Raw genomic sequence first — 12291 nt, 5'->3', positions numbered from 1 at the left:
GAAGGAGGAGTAAATCCGAGATCTGCAGAGGATTCAGAATGAAATGCTTATCAGCCTGAACAAGGAGCTTACAAGGAATAAACTCCTTTGGAGATAATTAGGAGCATAATGGAAAGGTGGACACTGAGAATGCAGCAGGGGATTTCTGGGTTTGTAGTCCTGGTGGTGCGTTAACAAATCTGCTCTCCAAGAGCAAATCATTGTTGTACGGTACCAGCTTTGACTGGCTGCAGAAGCAAAGTCTATTGAATTGGACATGAGCTTGGTATGCTATATTGGGCAGCCTGCAACAGACCAAAAGCTCTGTTAGATAGCAAGAAATTATTCACTGCAGGCTTTAAAATCCGTCGTGAATATAAAAGACTTCTTACTTTTCTTTCTTGTCCTTTATATCGGTACTACGTTAAAAAACTTAGTGAGACAGTAGTCTGCTTAAAATGCTGTTATTTGGGATAATAAAGACAAGGACAAATCGTGCCTAATTTTAGAAAGACAGGACATAAGGTAATGCTACTCCATCCACATCTATTGTGGAAAAATATGAAAAAGACATTTCTTCCTCTTTTGAAAGTCACTGAGCTATAAACTGCTGGGTGCATATTGTGGGGAAGTATCTCTGACTGCTTAGCTACTTATGTGATCTTTGGTACACATATGCTGCTGGTGTCTCCAACATAAGAATCTATGTCGAATGGACATCTGATTTGGCTGGGAATAGTTCTTGCTATTTGAGTTCTTGGAGAAGGTAAGTGGAGTACTATTAAATACTGATGTGCACAGATGGATATGAAGGAGTAAGTCTGTGCTCAAATGGAGTCAAACAAACAGTACTGTTTGGCAGAAAAGTTGGATGATCGAGTGAAACTGCCTGAGAGATCACTTGACAAAGTGGAAAAAAGAACTTATAAAGTAGTATTTTGTTTGTTGTTTCAGGGAAAGACAAGCAGAAGAATCCTAAAGTAGGCATGAAAGACAACTTTACGTTTGGAAGGGAAGCCATACTTAGGAAGGGAAACCGTGGATATTGAATTTCTTTCTCTGGGCTTAGCTGAGTCTTCCTAAGCTTGCTATTAGTGTAGGGAAAAAAAAGAATAAGCAGTACATTATGGAGGTTAGGGGGGTTTTGTCTTCAAAATGCATGGTGCTATCTACAGAACGGAATAATTAGAAATCCTAGAAGTGCCTGTGTTAAGTACTCATGGTCTAGGAAATGGTAACTCTCACTTACCATGAAGTTCCTTAAACTTGTATGTTTATGCATCTGTGGTATATATGGAATTGGAAGGTTTACACTCATTTTTGAGGAAGGAGATATGTGGCAGCAGCCAAACATGTTAGATATCTATATCTAATTTCTGTGATGAGATAGCAGACTGTTGCCACAGAGCATGGAGCTAAGGGTGTGGCTGACAAAGGAAAGATTGTAATATTGCTGAGACCCCAACAGAGAAGGCCGGCAAGTTTCCAGAAGCAAGACCATTACTAGAATTTTTATATTTACAGTGCTTTTCTGGTTCTGGATGAACCTTGGCAGGCTGGAACATTTTACTGTGGTTGCTTAAAAAGGTAACAATCCTTAGCAGTTCCCAGAAGTCTCTTCCAAGCCTGAAATTTGCTGTACATGACTAGAAACCTCAAGGGAAAAGAATTTTCAGCTTTATTGACCTGAAAGTCACTTCAGAGTTTGTATTTTCCCTTTCCTCCACGCCAAGAAATCAAAAAGCCCTCTTGAATCCTTCCTCTTTGTTTTCAAAGAAGAAAGTCTTTGCTATGCCACTAAAAGAAGACTTCTGGGGACTGCCTTAACTGTTTCTTAGAATGGGTATTAAAACTAAATATTACATTTTTCAAGTGTAGTTGGAGAAAATGCAAATTTAACAGGCAGCTGGCACAAGCCTCCAATGCATTTGACTTGATAAACCTGCATCTCTTATTTACTTAAGAAGTCAATTAGTTCAGTACATTTTTCCAATGTATGCATGGTGCCAGCAAGCTGTACTTTTCTAAGACTGCAGAATGCATGTTTATTCTAGCTTCCTGAAAGGGAAATAAGTTGCACAGCTGACAACAGAATCAGGCCTCAAATGCCTACTTTCTCTATCACTACTCAAATTACAACCTTTCTTTGAAAAAATGATGTCATTTTCAATGCTAAGTGGCATAGTGGAAACCCCCTTGCAAAAAATGAAAGAGAGACTGTTTGTAGTAAAAGTCTTGAAAAGTGTAGGTATTCCTGCAAGATGTAAATGACATTTCTGTTTGAAGTGGGAGTATATTTTTAATCATGAATCTTCTAGGATTTGCTGGGGAAAGTAACTACAGCAGAAATGCTTTGAGGGGAGCTTATGCTGAAGTGGAGTCTGCTCTGGTTCTAATCTTGCAAACATATCGGAGAAGTAGAACAACTGTTCTTTTAAGCTTAGCACGTGGCTCTGTGCTTAGATTGGAGGTGCAGACCTGGTGCTCCTTGTGTAGTGAACATAAATGAGCAACAATGCTATGGAAGAGAGGTTGGCATAAAATAGCTGCCAGAAAGACAGGCCTTTCAAGCCAGCCTCAAATGCTGCAGAGAGCTCTTCTGACTCCTACAGTGAATTTTGTAGTTGATGATAAAATTAAAAAAACAGTGTCATTTGTGCATTGTAGACAAAGTCCTGAATTTCATTGTTTTACTTAAACCACTGTTAAGCACAATGCTATCTCATTAACTGCCCCTGAAATTATGGCTGCTATTACAAGCAATATCATGGGTTTCCTGTGGGGAAACCACAGGGTTTTTTTTCCGAATGCTACAAAACCTTATTATCAAGGATTGTAAAGAGAAAATTTCTTATCTTGGTAATTCTGCACTGTCAAAATTTCCATTGAAAGCTAACACTGCACACTTGTGCAGCTTTGGGTGAGGTTTCTTATGTTGCATGCTGTGAGATAGCTGAGCAGTCTCTGCACGACTAGCAAAGAAAACGCAACAGATGCCACTTCGTCCAAAACCTGCACAAGTGTGGCCTTTCCATTGACTTCAGTGGATTTTATTTTCTGTTCAGACAGTTGCTGTATCCTGAGATGTAATCTTAGAATCATTGAGGTTGGAAAAGACCTCTAAGATCATCGAGTCCAACCATCGACCCAACACCACCATGTCCACTAAACCATGTCCCTAAGTGCCTCATCTACTCGTCTTTTAAATACCTCCAGGGATGGGGACTCAACCACTTCCCTGGGCAGCCTGTTCCTAGTGGTATTCCTTTCAATAGCCACAAGAAGAATGAATTTCCTATTAAAGCTGCGATAATCCACTTACCTGGTTTTAGGATTTTTGTAATTCCCCCTTGCTGCACTTATACAAAGAGTGTGGGCAAATATTTTCCCCTGGGCAGCCAAAGACCTGATCCTGCAACTATTCCTCATGTGAGACACCCTAGTGAAGCCAGCAGGCCCCACTCTGTGCTTGGTAGCAAGCTTGCAACTCTTATCAACTTTGACCAAAGTGCACGAAGAATTTGTGAGCAAGATAGTGTCCCTAAAGTACTGAGCTTGTGTTTTTAAAAGTTGCTTGGGACTACTACGAGCATGTCCGTGTGGCTCAGTTGAAGCTAGTGTAGAAAACCCAAACTCTTGTGTGTGTGACCTGGAGCCTTGTAGAGGATCTCCCCAAATGGTGTAAGTTCCTTCCTACAACACTAAGGCTGAGCTAATAAACCTGACTCCTCAGCTGTGCTCATTGCTAAAGTGATTTAAGCCGATTTCAGTTCTGCAGTGCGTCCTTTAACTAGCTTAGCCTTCATAGTGGGCTTTCTCATCCATTGCTTCTAGCTGAAGTGTTTGGCTAGGAGAATGTCAGAAGCTTGTCCTTGCTGTTGCAACGAGTTAAACTTGCTCTGCTTTGAGTGAAGTATTCCTGAATACAATTTTGAATGAAAATAACCCTTGCTTTGAGCAAAACAACACCTGCCCTCTAGTGAATGACTGGCATCGCAGCTAATGAATTATCGTAACTTGGGCTGCTGTTTCTGCGTTTGAACTCAGCCTCTTCCACCACTTCTCCAAGTCTCTGTTATCACAGCATGGTTCATGCTGGCTTTTAACTGCACTTTGGCCTATCCCTCTTCTGGACACAACAAAAGTCTGAGCTCTTTAAAAGCTGCTGGAGACCTAGGCTAGGCTGTCTTGTTGGGGGTTTTTGGTAGAAGTCAGACTCTGCTGTATATGTGTCTGGTCCCACCTCCCTTTGCCATGACAATGCAGGTAAAAGCATTTGAACTACTTTGTTTTCTTGTCTAACATCCTTCCTGCATTTTATCCCTGAGGGACACTGTTCCCCTAACATCACAGAGTTGCCAGAGGGCAGCAGGAGAACCACAGCACTGGGAGTCAAGGGACGTGTTTGTGCACATGTCTGCAAAGTCACCAACAGTGATGAGGAAATAAAAAAAATGCATGAGCCTGCCTCAACTTAATCTCTGTGATTGCATATATTTACCAATAAGCCTGGTGATATTTAATGTATATATTTACCAATATCTCTGCAGTGCAGCTGAATGACCGCTTAGATCTAATTAGGGTGCATGTAGGTTAAGACGAAGATTTGAAATATTGACTGTGAAGCTAACTCTTGAAAAGTGGTCGGTGATGCATTAGAGTAGTGAATTTGAACTGAATCACTCAACTACTGAACCTTTCAGCTTAACAGTGTTGTGGTTGCATCTCTATTTAAAGAAGTATCTGGTAAGCAGATAAAAGTGCTCGTCTTGCCACATTCACGGCTGTTAAAACATTGTTTTCTTACTACTTCCTGTTCAGCAGTGCATTTGGGCACAGCAAAGTGTGTGCTAGTTTCCTTGTAGTATAAACTGTCAGTTACTTGTTAGCATTTGCAGAAAGTAAGAGCACAGGTGTGTGGAAAATGGCTATCTTGTCCCACAAAATGTTGTAAGGCTATAAAGTGATTGTTCTACATTGACATGCACATTTTGGCATTTCTCAGAGGCCAGAATAAATACTGTATTTGTTTAAGGTGTTTCCTTTGGACATGGCAGTCTTGGGTTAAAGTTTCTGCGTGGAGAAGGCAGGACACGGACTGAACTTCTGTCTCCATGTGATAGGTGAAAAATGCAGTCATGGACCCTGTTAGGTACCGTGGGTGGCCTTACTCTGTCACACACAAATGCTGCATCCTCAGTGGGAGGAAGTTTTCCCACCAGAAGTGTCGTGGCACATTTCACTAAGCTTCCTGGCTAACAAGCTCATGTTCTCTCAGAAGTATAGCAGTGCTGAAAAACTGATCGGCTCTAAGCAGGCTCTGTTGTTGCTACTTCAGGTTTATAAACTAGCAGAATAATCCCATTATTTCGATTTTTGCTTTGTTTCTAATCTAGGGTACTATGGTCTTTCTATTCATGTCCCATGCTTAATAACTCTTTATTTCGAGTCTATTTGACTACTTAAGAAAGGTGCTTTTCTCTATAATGAAAATATGCTACTTAGGAGTATTTTTTTGTTGTCTTTTTTGTGTGCATGCAGCTCCTACTCCCATAGTTGATGCTTAGGAAAGAGTTACTCTGCGTGCTATTATTGGTGCCAATAAATTTTTGCTATGCTGTTTAGCCAGTACTTTATTTGTAGCACTGTCCAGGGATGTAGAAATATTTGCATGAGTGGCTTTTATCCTTTTGTAATCTAAAGAACAAAATTACATAGTATTTAAAGGTGATAGGCAATTGTGTGATTTAATCGCTATTTAGAAATTTCTGTTCAGATGCTGATTTAACTGATCAATAAAACCTACGCATCCTTCTACATCACTATTGATGTACATGTATGTGTAGGTTCAGCTCTCTAAATCAGATATGACCAGGTGGAGCAAAGACATTGTGACTGGAATGGGAGTGAATGACACCAAAGTGGCCAGCAGTGCTATGCCTCTGTGTGAGCACTGCAGAAATAGATGGCATTTCTGTCTTTAAAACTACTTGTGGGTTTAGCGGAAAGTGTGCTAAAACTACATAGCTCGTTGAATACTCTTTAGACCATACTCTGCAGCTGCTGAAAAGAAAGGCTGTACTAAATGGAGTTCAGAAACTTGATAGCATTCCCTTCAAGCAGAGGAGGCAGGTAAAGCAAGCCATTTTCCAGCCTTACCTCCACCTCCCTAACAGATAGGTGGCATAAGATAGTAAATAGTATAGGCGGGGTAGAGGGGTATGGGGAAGTGGATTGTATGCTGTAGCCGCACCTCAGTGGGGGATGGGGGGAGAAGTACCAGCACCCTTGAAGCTTAAAAATGAAGTGAGGCAAGAAAGGGAAAGGTGTTAGTGTTACTGTTTGATCTTTGTGCACTGAACCTTATTTTCTTCTCAGTAGATAACTTAAGCGCATGCTTAAAACTGTTCATCTTTGCTGTCAGCCAAGCATCCTGGATAAAGCATCAGGCTTATACTTCACTCTACCCTTTACTTGAAGTGAAACTTTATTTTAGGAGTTATAGCACCGTGATAAAATGGAGAGGAGTGTAAATTATTTTCTGTGGTTCTTGGAAACAATTCTCTGGTTTAGCTGAACAGTCACAACCTGGGTATTGCAGCTACCTGGGGAGAAAAAAATTGTGGTAAAGGCTGACCATTCTGGTTTGCGGCTTTCTCCTAATGAATGCTTTTATTCTGTGTTTGAAACATACACATCATGACTTGACATCGTGGGACAGTTCACAAAGGGTCATTTAATAGTGCAGGTTCTGACTTGCCTGGCACCAGTTTTCCTGGAGTTGTGCTACAACTGAGTAGCAGTAACAAAACTGCAGAATGTAAAGAAAAGCTGGAATTTTCTCCACGTGTATATGACTGCTTTTCTTTTAAACATTATTAACATCCAGTATACATTAAAAATTTGCACTGATAACACTGTTGAACAAACGTGCAGCATTTGATTGACATGCAAAACCCAGAGTTTCTTTCTCCACAGCTAGAGGCTAAGGAGGTTCTTTTAAAGAAACTGTTGATAGCTTTTTTTTAATTGAGAGAAAAAGGCCTCTGACTGAGGCCACTCAGTCAACCACAAAGGCTTCTATTTCACTGGTTAAACATGTATAATTGTGCATGATTCATACACTAATGCTGCCACTGATACTAACTTTTTTTCCCTGCTATCATATAATGGAATTCTGTATGTCAGTGTGCCCATCCGCTCAGCTAAGGCAATGCTGAAATCCAGAAAGAAGCTGTAGAGGAATGAATCTGTATTGAAGTGCTTTATAAGGCTTGATATAAAAGACTTCTTACAGGACTGTCTATCCTTGAAACATATCAAAACATTTTATAAAGTGAAATCAATAAATGCCATGAATCATACACAGCATGATTTGCAGTCAGTTCTGATATAGAATACACCTCTTACGCAGCAGCAGCTCTGTGAGATTGTTTAAAGCCATGATGGAAGGATGCCATCAAATGAGGAATGCAGGTTGGTTTCTCCTGAGTAGAGGTAGTAACACACAATTTCCTCCATACACTGGAGTAACTTTTTCTCTTTGTGCAAACAGATCTATGGTACATGTCCAGAGTCTTGGCTCTGAATTTCCCCTGAGCATTACTATATTTGCAAGTTCAGACCTCCAGTGACTTGCTGAGAACACTAATTCATGTCTAATTTAAGCACAGGAGAAATCTGGAGATTTAATGCATTTAAAGCTAAATGTATCCAGGTTTTCAGGAAGGGCATTATACTAGGACTTCTAAAATTCCTGGAGCAAGGGAGTTTCTACCCTACCTAGCAGGCTTGTGTTTTATAACATGACTTAAGTATCAACTCAGTAATATTTCCCTGTGGTTGTAGAGAGCCTGACAAAGTAACTATGAACCTGTACTTCTCACTTTGATGCCAGTGTTTTTAAAGATGTCGTATTGATGATTTAGATGGTTAAATTTTAAGTTTGGAGAAGCAAAGGAGGGGAGTAGAGCACTATTATAAGGAATTTCACTAATGTGTGGCAAGCAGTACTGTCGTGGTTTAACCTCAGTCGGCAACTGAGCACCACACAGCCGCTCGCTCACTCCCCCCCTGCCACCGGTGGGATGGGGGAGAGAATTGGAAGAGCACAAGTGAGAGAAACTCGTGGGTTGAGATAAAAACAGTTTAATAATTGAAATAAAATTATAATAATAATGTAATAATAATGATAATAATAATAATACACAAAGCAAGTGATGCACAGTACAATTGCTCACCACCCACCGACCGATGCCCAGCCAGTCCCCGAGCAGCGGCCCCCCCGGCCAGCTTTCCCCAGTTTAGGTACTGAGCATGACGTCACATGGTATGGAATGTCCCTGTGGCCAGTTTGTCTGTGCCCCCTCCCAGCTTCTTGTGCACCTGCAGCCTTCTCAGTCAGTAGAGCATGGGAAACTAAAAGGTCCTTGGCTAGTGTAAGCATTACCTATCAACAACTAAAACATCGGTGCGTTATCAACTTTGTTCTCATCCTAAATCCAAAACACAGCACTGTACCAGCTACCAGGAAGCAAATTAACTCTATCCCTGCTGAAACCAGGAGAAGTACTTACAGTACCATCCTAGTATGTCTCTGCTTTCCCAATGTAACACCTGACATTCTGACCATCCTGGTCCTGAGGTGGGTGAGAGACTCCTGCCCTGGGCTGCACAGTTAGTAGTTTGCTATGGGCAGGCTACGTTTTGAGTACTGTCTTTCCTGACATGACCTGCCTCCCTAGCTGCAGTGCAGGGCTGGAGTGTCTCTCCTGCACTGATTCACGAGGTAAAGCTCTAATGACGGTGAAGCATGTGACGGGAGACAATTGGGCAAGGTTGTCTTACCCCACACAAGAGACTTGACAGCACTAACAGGAGAAAGAACAGAGGCTTGTCTGCATGCATGAGCCTTTAGCAGCATGTCACTGATGTCTCCTATTAGGAGGCGGAGGGGAGGGCATGCAAATCTTTAAAAGTTAGAAAATGCTGGCCAAGTAGTGAATGTCACCTATGCAATCAATACTTCTTAGAGTGAACTAGTTTCTTCAGTGGTCAGAGAGATCCTATATTACTGTACTGCAGGGTTATTTTGTACAGATCAGCCATATCCCTCACTCCCCTCACCAGCACACTGAGGCTGCCATTTAATTGGCAGCTGCCTTGCTGTAGCTCAGAGATGAAGACATTTGTTATCCTGGAGTGGGATCAATAACTGTGCAGCTTTACTTCCAATGTCTGTGATTTCTGGCAAGCATAAGGACTTTTCTGCTATCTTAACCCAAACTACGATTTAATTAGAGGAGTTTAAAACAGTCGATACAGCCATCTGTCCTGTGCGAGGACTTTCTTATGATGATAAGCTGAGCACCCAGAACTTCAGATCCTTCCAGCAGACACCTGTGTTAATTTGGAGAGCTCTTCAAGCTCTTTCCTTTCAGGCCAGCTCTGTTGTGTTCTGTCCTCATCTTTCTGCTTTTAAACACAGAACCAGTCCCATGCCCTCAGCAGGAGCTAGAGTCTTTTCCCAGTGCCAGTGAATTGGCTCATCCTCCTTTGTTTCCATTTCCTCCTCCCATCTCTGTTCAAAGGGTGGCTTAGCTTGAGAGAGCAGAGCGTGGAGTGGAAACAAACCAATATATAGGTACAGTAAATGTCAGGTCAAGATACATAATTCAGTTTACCACAGCAGGGTGGCATTTCTGAGACAGGTGTTTAAGTTACAGAAAGGTATTTTCTGGGCTATCAGATACATGGCTTCTGTTGGGAGAAAAGTACTGGGGTTTTTGTTGCTTCATTAGAATGACAAACAAAAAAGCAGAATGCACCAAGTGCCAAAGCCGTATTTATCTTTGTGCCATATTCAGCGCTTTCTCAAGGTGAATATTCTAGCTGAGAAGGAAATTGTGAAAATGCAGGCCGAGGCAGCAAGTTCCTAAGTCTCTGTGCATGCTTTTCAGCAGCACATTTTGAAGTTGAATGCCTTTGCTCTCAGGAAATTCCTCAGGTTATGGATGCTTGAGTTTAACGATGAACCTGTTACATCAAAGATTGAATGGGAGCGTGGGTCTTGCTGGAAAGGGCAATTGGGTTAATACTGCAGGGAAAAGAGACGCAAGATTTAAGATGAGGAAGAGGTAAGGAATAAAGAGATGTGGGAGAAAGGCACAGAGCAGAACTCGAATTATTTCAGCAAAGGACAGATAACAAAGGTTCCCATGATGCAGGCCATGCTTCTTTAAAGTAGCCAGAGGCACTGAGCCTTGGATGGTGGTGCTAACGCGTCCTTGATATCTTTGGGAGGCCTGCTGAAAGAGCAAAACTGAGTCCTGACATAAGGACTTTGCTGGGCTGTGTAGGGGCAGGAAGTTGGAAGCGTATAATGGACACATAAACCATGTCCATTTACGTGGAAAAATCTGTGGAAGTGTTGAATCTTGCCACTCATGTTCCAGCTACTTGCTTCTCCCCCTCACCTGCTCTGGGGAAATACTCTGCCTCCCGCTGAGAGCACAGAGCAGGCTCTGAACATAAGGGCAAAAGACTAACAACCAACAAAAAAACAGAGGAGCTTTTCTAGGTTTAAAAAGGAAGCAGCTGTGGAGGAGCTAATTCTTGAGGAAATCTTAGTTCTCTCCACGTGGTTCATTGTGGGTTACCTTCACTACCAGAGGTGAAAAGACTCATTCTCAGGCCTCTGAAGAATAACACCCTCACCAGGTTTTCTATGGAGTTAAAGCAATTGTAAATGTATCAGATACCTCCTTGGGCTTTTGGGGCAATTTTTGGGTTTGGTTTGGGTTTTTTTTTTTCCTCTGGTGGGAAAGCTGATTAACAAGCAGTGCAGTGTATTGCTACATCAGTGCCACTGTTTGTGGTCTTACTGTTATTGTTGTGGGCTGGATGCATTTTGTGCTATAGGTTAATTCCTTTTTAATAAATCCAGGTCACTTCATACAACACATTGTCTTTAGAGCAACTTCTAGTGCCAGATTCAGTAGGAAGCCATGAAAAAATGAATGCCAGTTGTGGAAGGCTATAGACTTAAAAGGCAACTAGGAAAGGACAAAGAGCCCTGCACAGTACTGCATTATTTATAGCACTTTTATGTAAGCGTGCCAACTTGCTTGATTTATGTGTGTGTATATTTGGACTTATTTTCCTCCTATTAGCCCAGAAATTGATTCTGTTTCGTCATGCCTCTGAGGCTATTTAAAGACTGCGTGATATTCCATCATCTGCCTGAGTTACAGTAAGTACACTGGAACAAATGCCCACACGCTCCATTTCCAGAGGACAAGGGCATCTGTGCCTGCCTGCAGAGACGAGGACAGCTGGTTCTGCTACTGGCAGGACCATGGATGCCTCTCTTCTGGGGATCAGAAAAGGGGCTGGTATTCATGTGGGTTTCCCAGGATGTGTCCTCCCTCATTCTGCAGTTGGAAATTTTATGTGAATGTGACGGTTTGGGGTGTTTGGGATTCTGGTAGCCTAATAGGAGTAAGTGGTTTTACAAAAGCGTGCAGGGTGGTTTTGATGTGTCTCCGATGTCTCAAATTTATATGCTGGCTCTAAACACTGTGCACCCACAAGCACTGTGTTTGGGCTTTATCAGACGTGGTGTCACTCTGCTGCTCAGCACATTCCTGCCAGGACAACCATGGACAGAAGTATGGAGAGATGCCTTCAGCAGCACTTACAAAGGAAGGATCACATTAGTATTTACTGAGTGGTAGCCTTTCAGAGAGGCATAGAAATCCTACACGTTCTTTTACTCCTTTGGTTATTTACCATGACAGATTAATCTAAAGTTCCTGGTTGAACCCATTGAGCGCTAATATGATTATTGTCCAGCCACTTTAGAGGGAAGAAGGTCTGGCAATTTAAGGAGATGAAGAGGGGTGTGTGGAAAAATATTTCACCCCCGGGCATGCAAGCACTATTTCTCAGAAGTAACCTGTGATAGAATATAAAGAGCACCATCTACTGATGCAGAAGGAAATGAACCATTTGTACACAAAGCCTTTCTTCTCCTTAGTCAAGATGTTGGTGGCTTTCTGAATGCAGGCTTTAATCTGGATCTTGGTTGTCAGTAGCAAGATGTTTTAACTATTGACTCCCCTGGCTAATGGTGCTGATAGAGAAGATGGTGTGTTTTATCAGTACATGGCCTGTTCTGTCCCTCAGCAATCCCAGCAAAGAAGGGGCCTAGTTAGCACCCTCGATATGCATAGATATGCCTGCTGAACATATCAGCTGCCTGCCTAATCCTTATTGTCATGGCAGTTTCTTTCAGTATCAGCTTAGAAAAGC

The sequence above is a fragment of the Aptenodytes patagonicus genome, chromosome 1, assembly GCF_965638725.1.
Source record: "Aptenodytes patagonicus chromosome 1, bAptPat1.pri.cur, whole genome shotgun sequence".
In the NCBI taxonomy this organism is placed as follows: Eukaryota; Metazoa; Chordata; class Aves; order Sphenisciformes; family Spheniscidae; genus Aptenodytes; species Aptenodytes patagonicus.
This window is presented reverse-complemented; position numbering follows the sequence as displayed.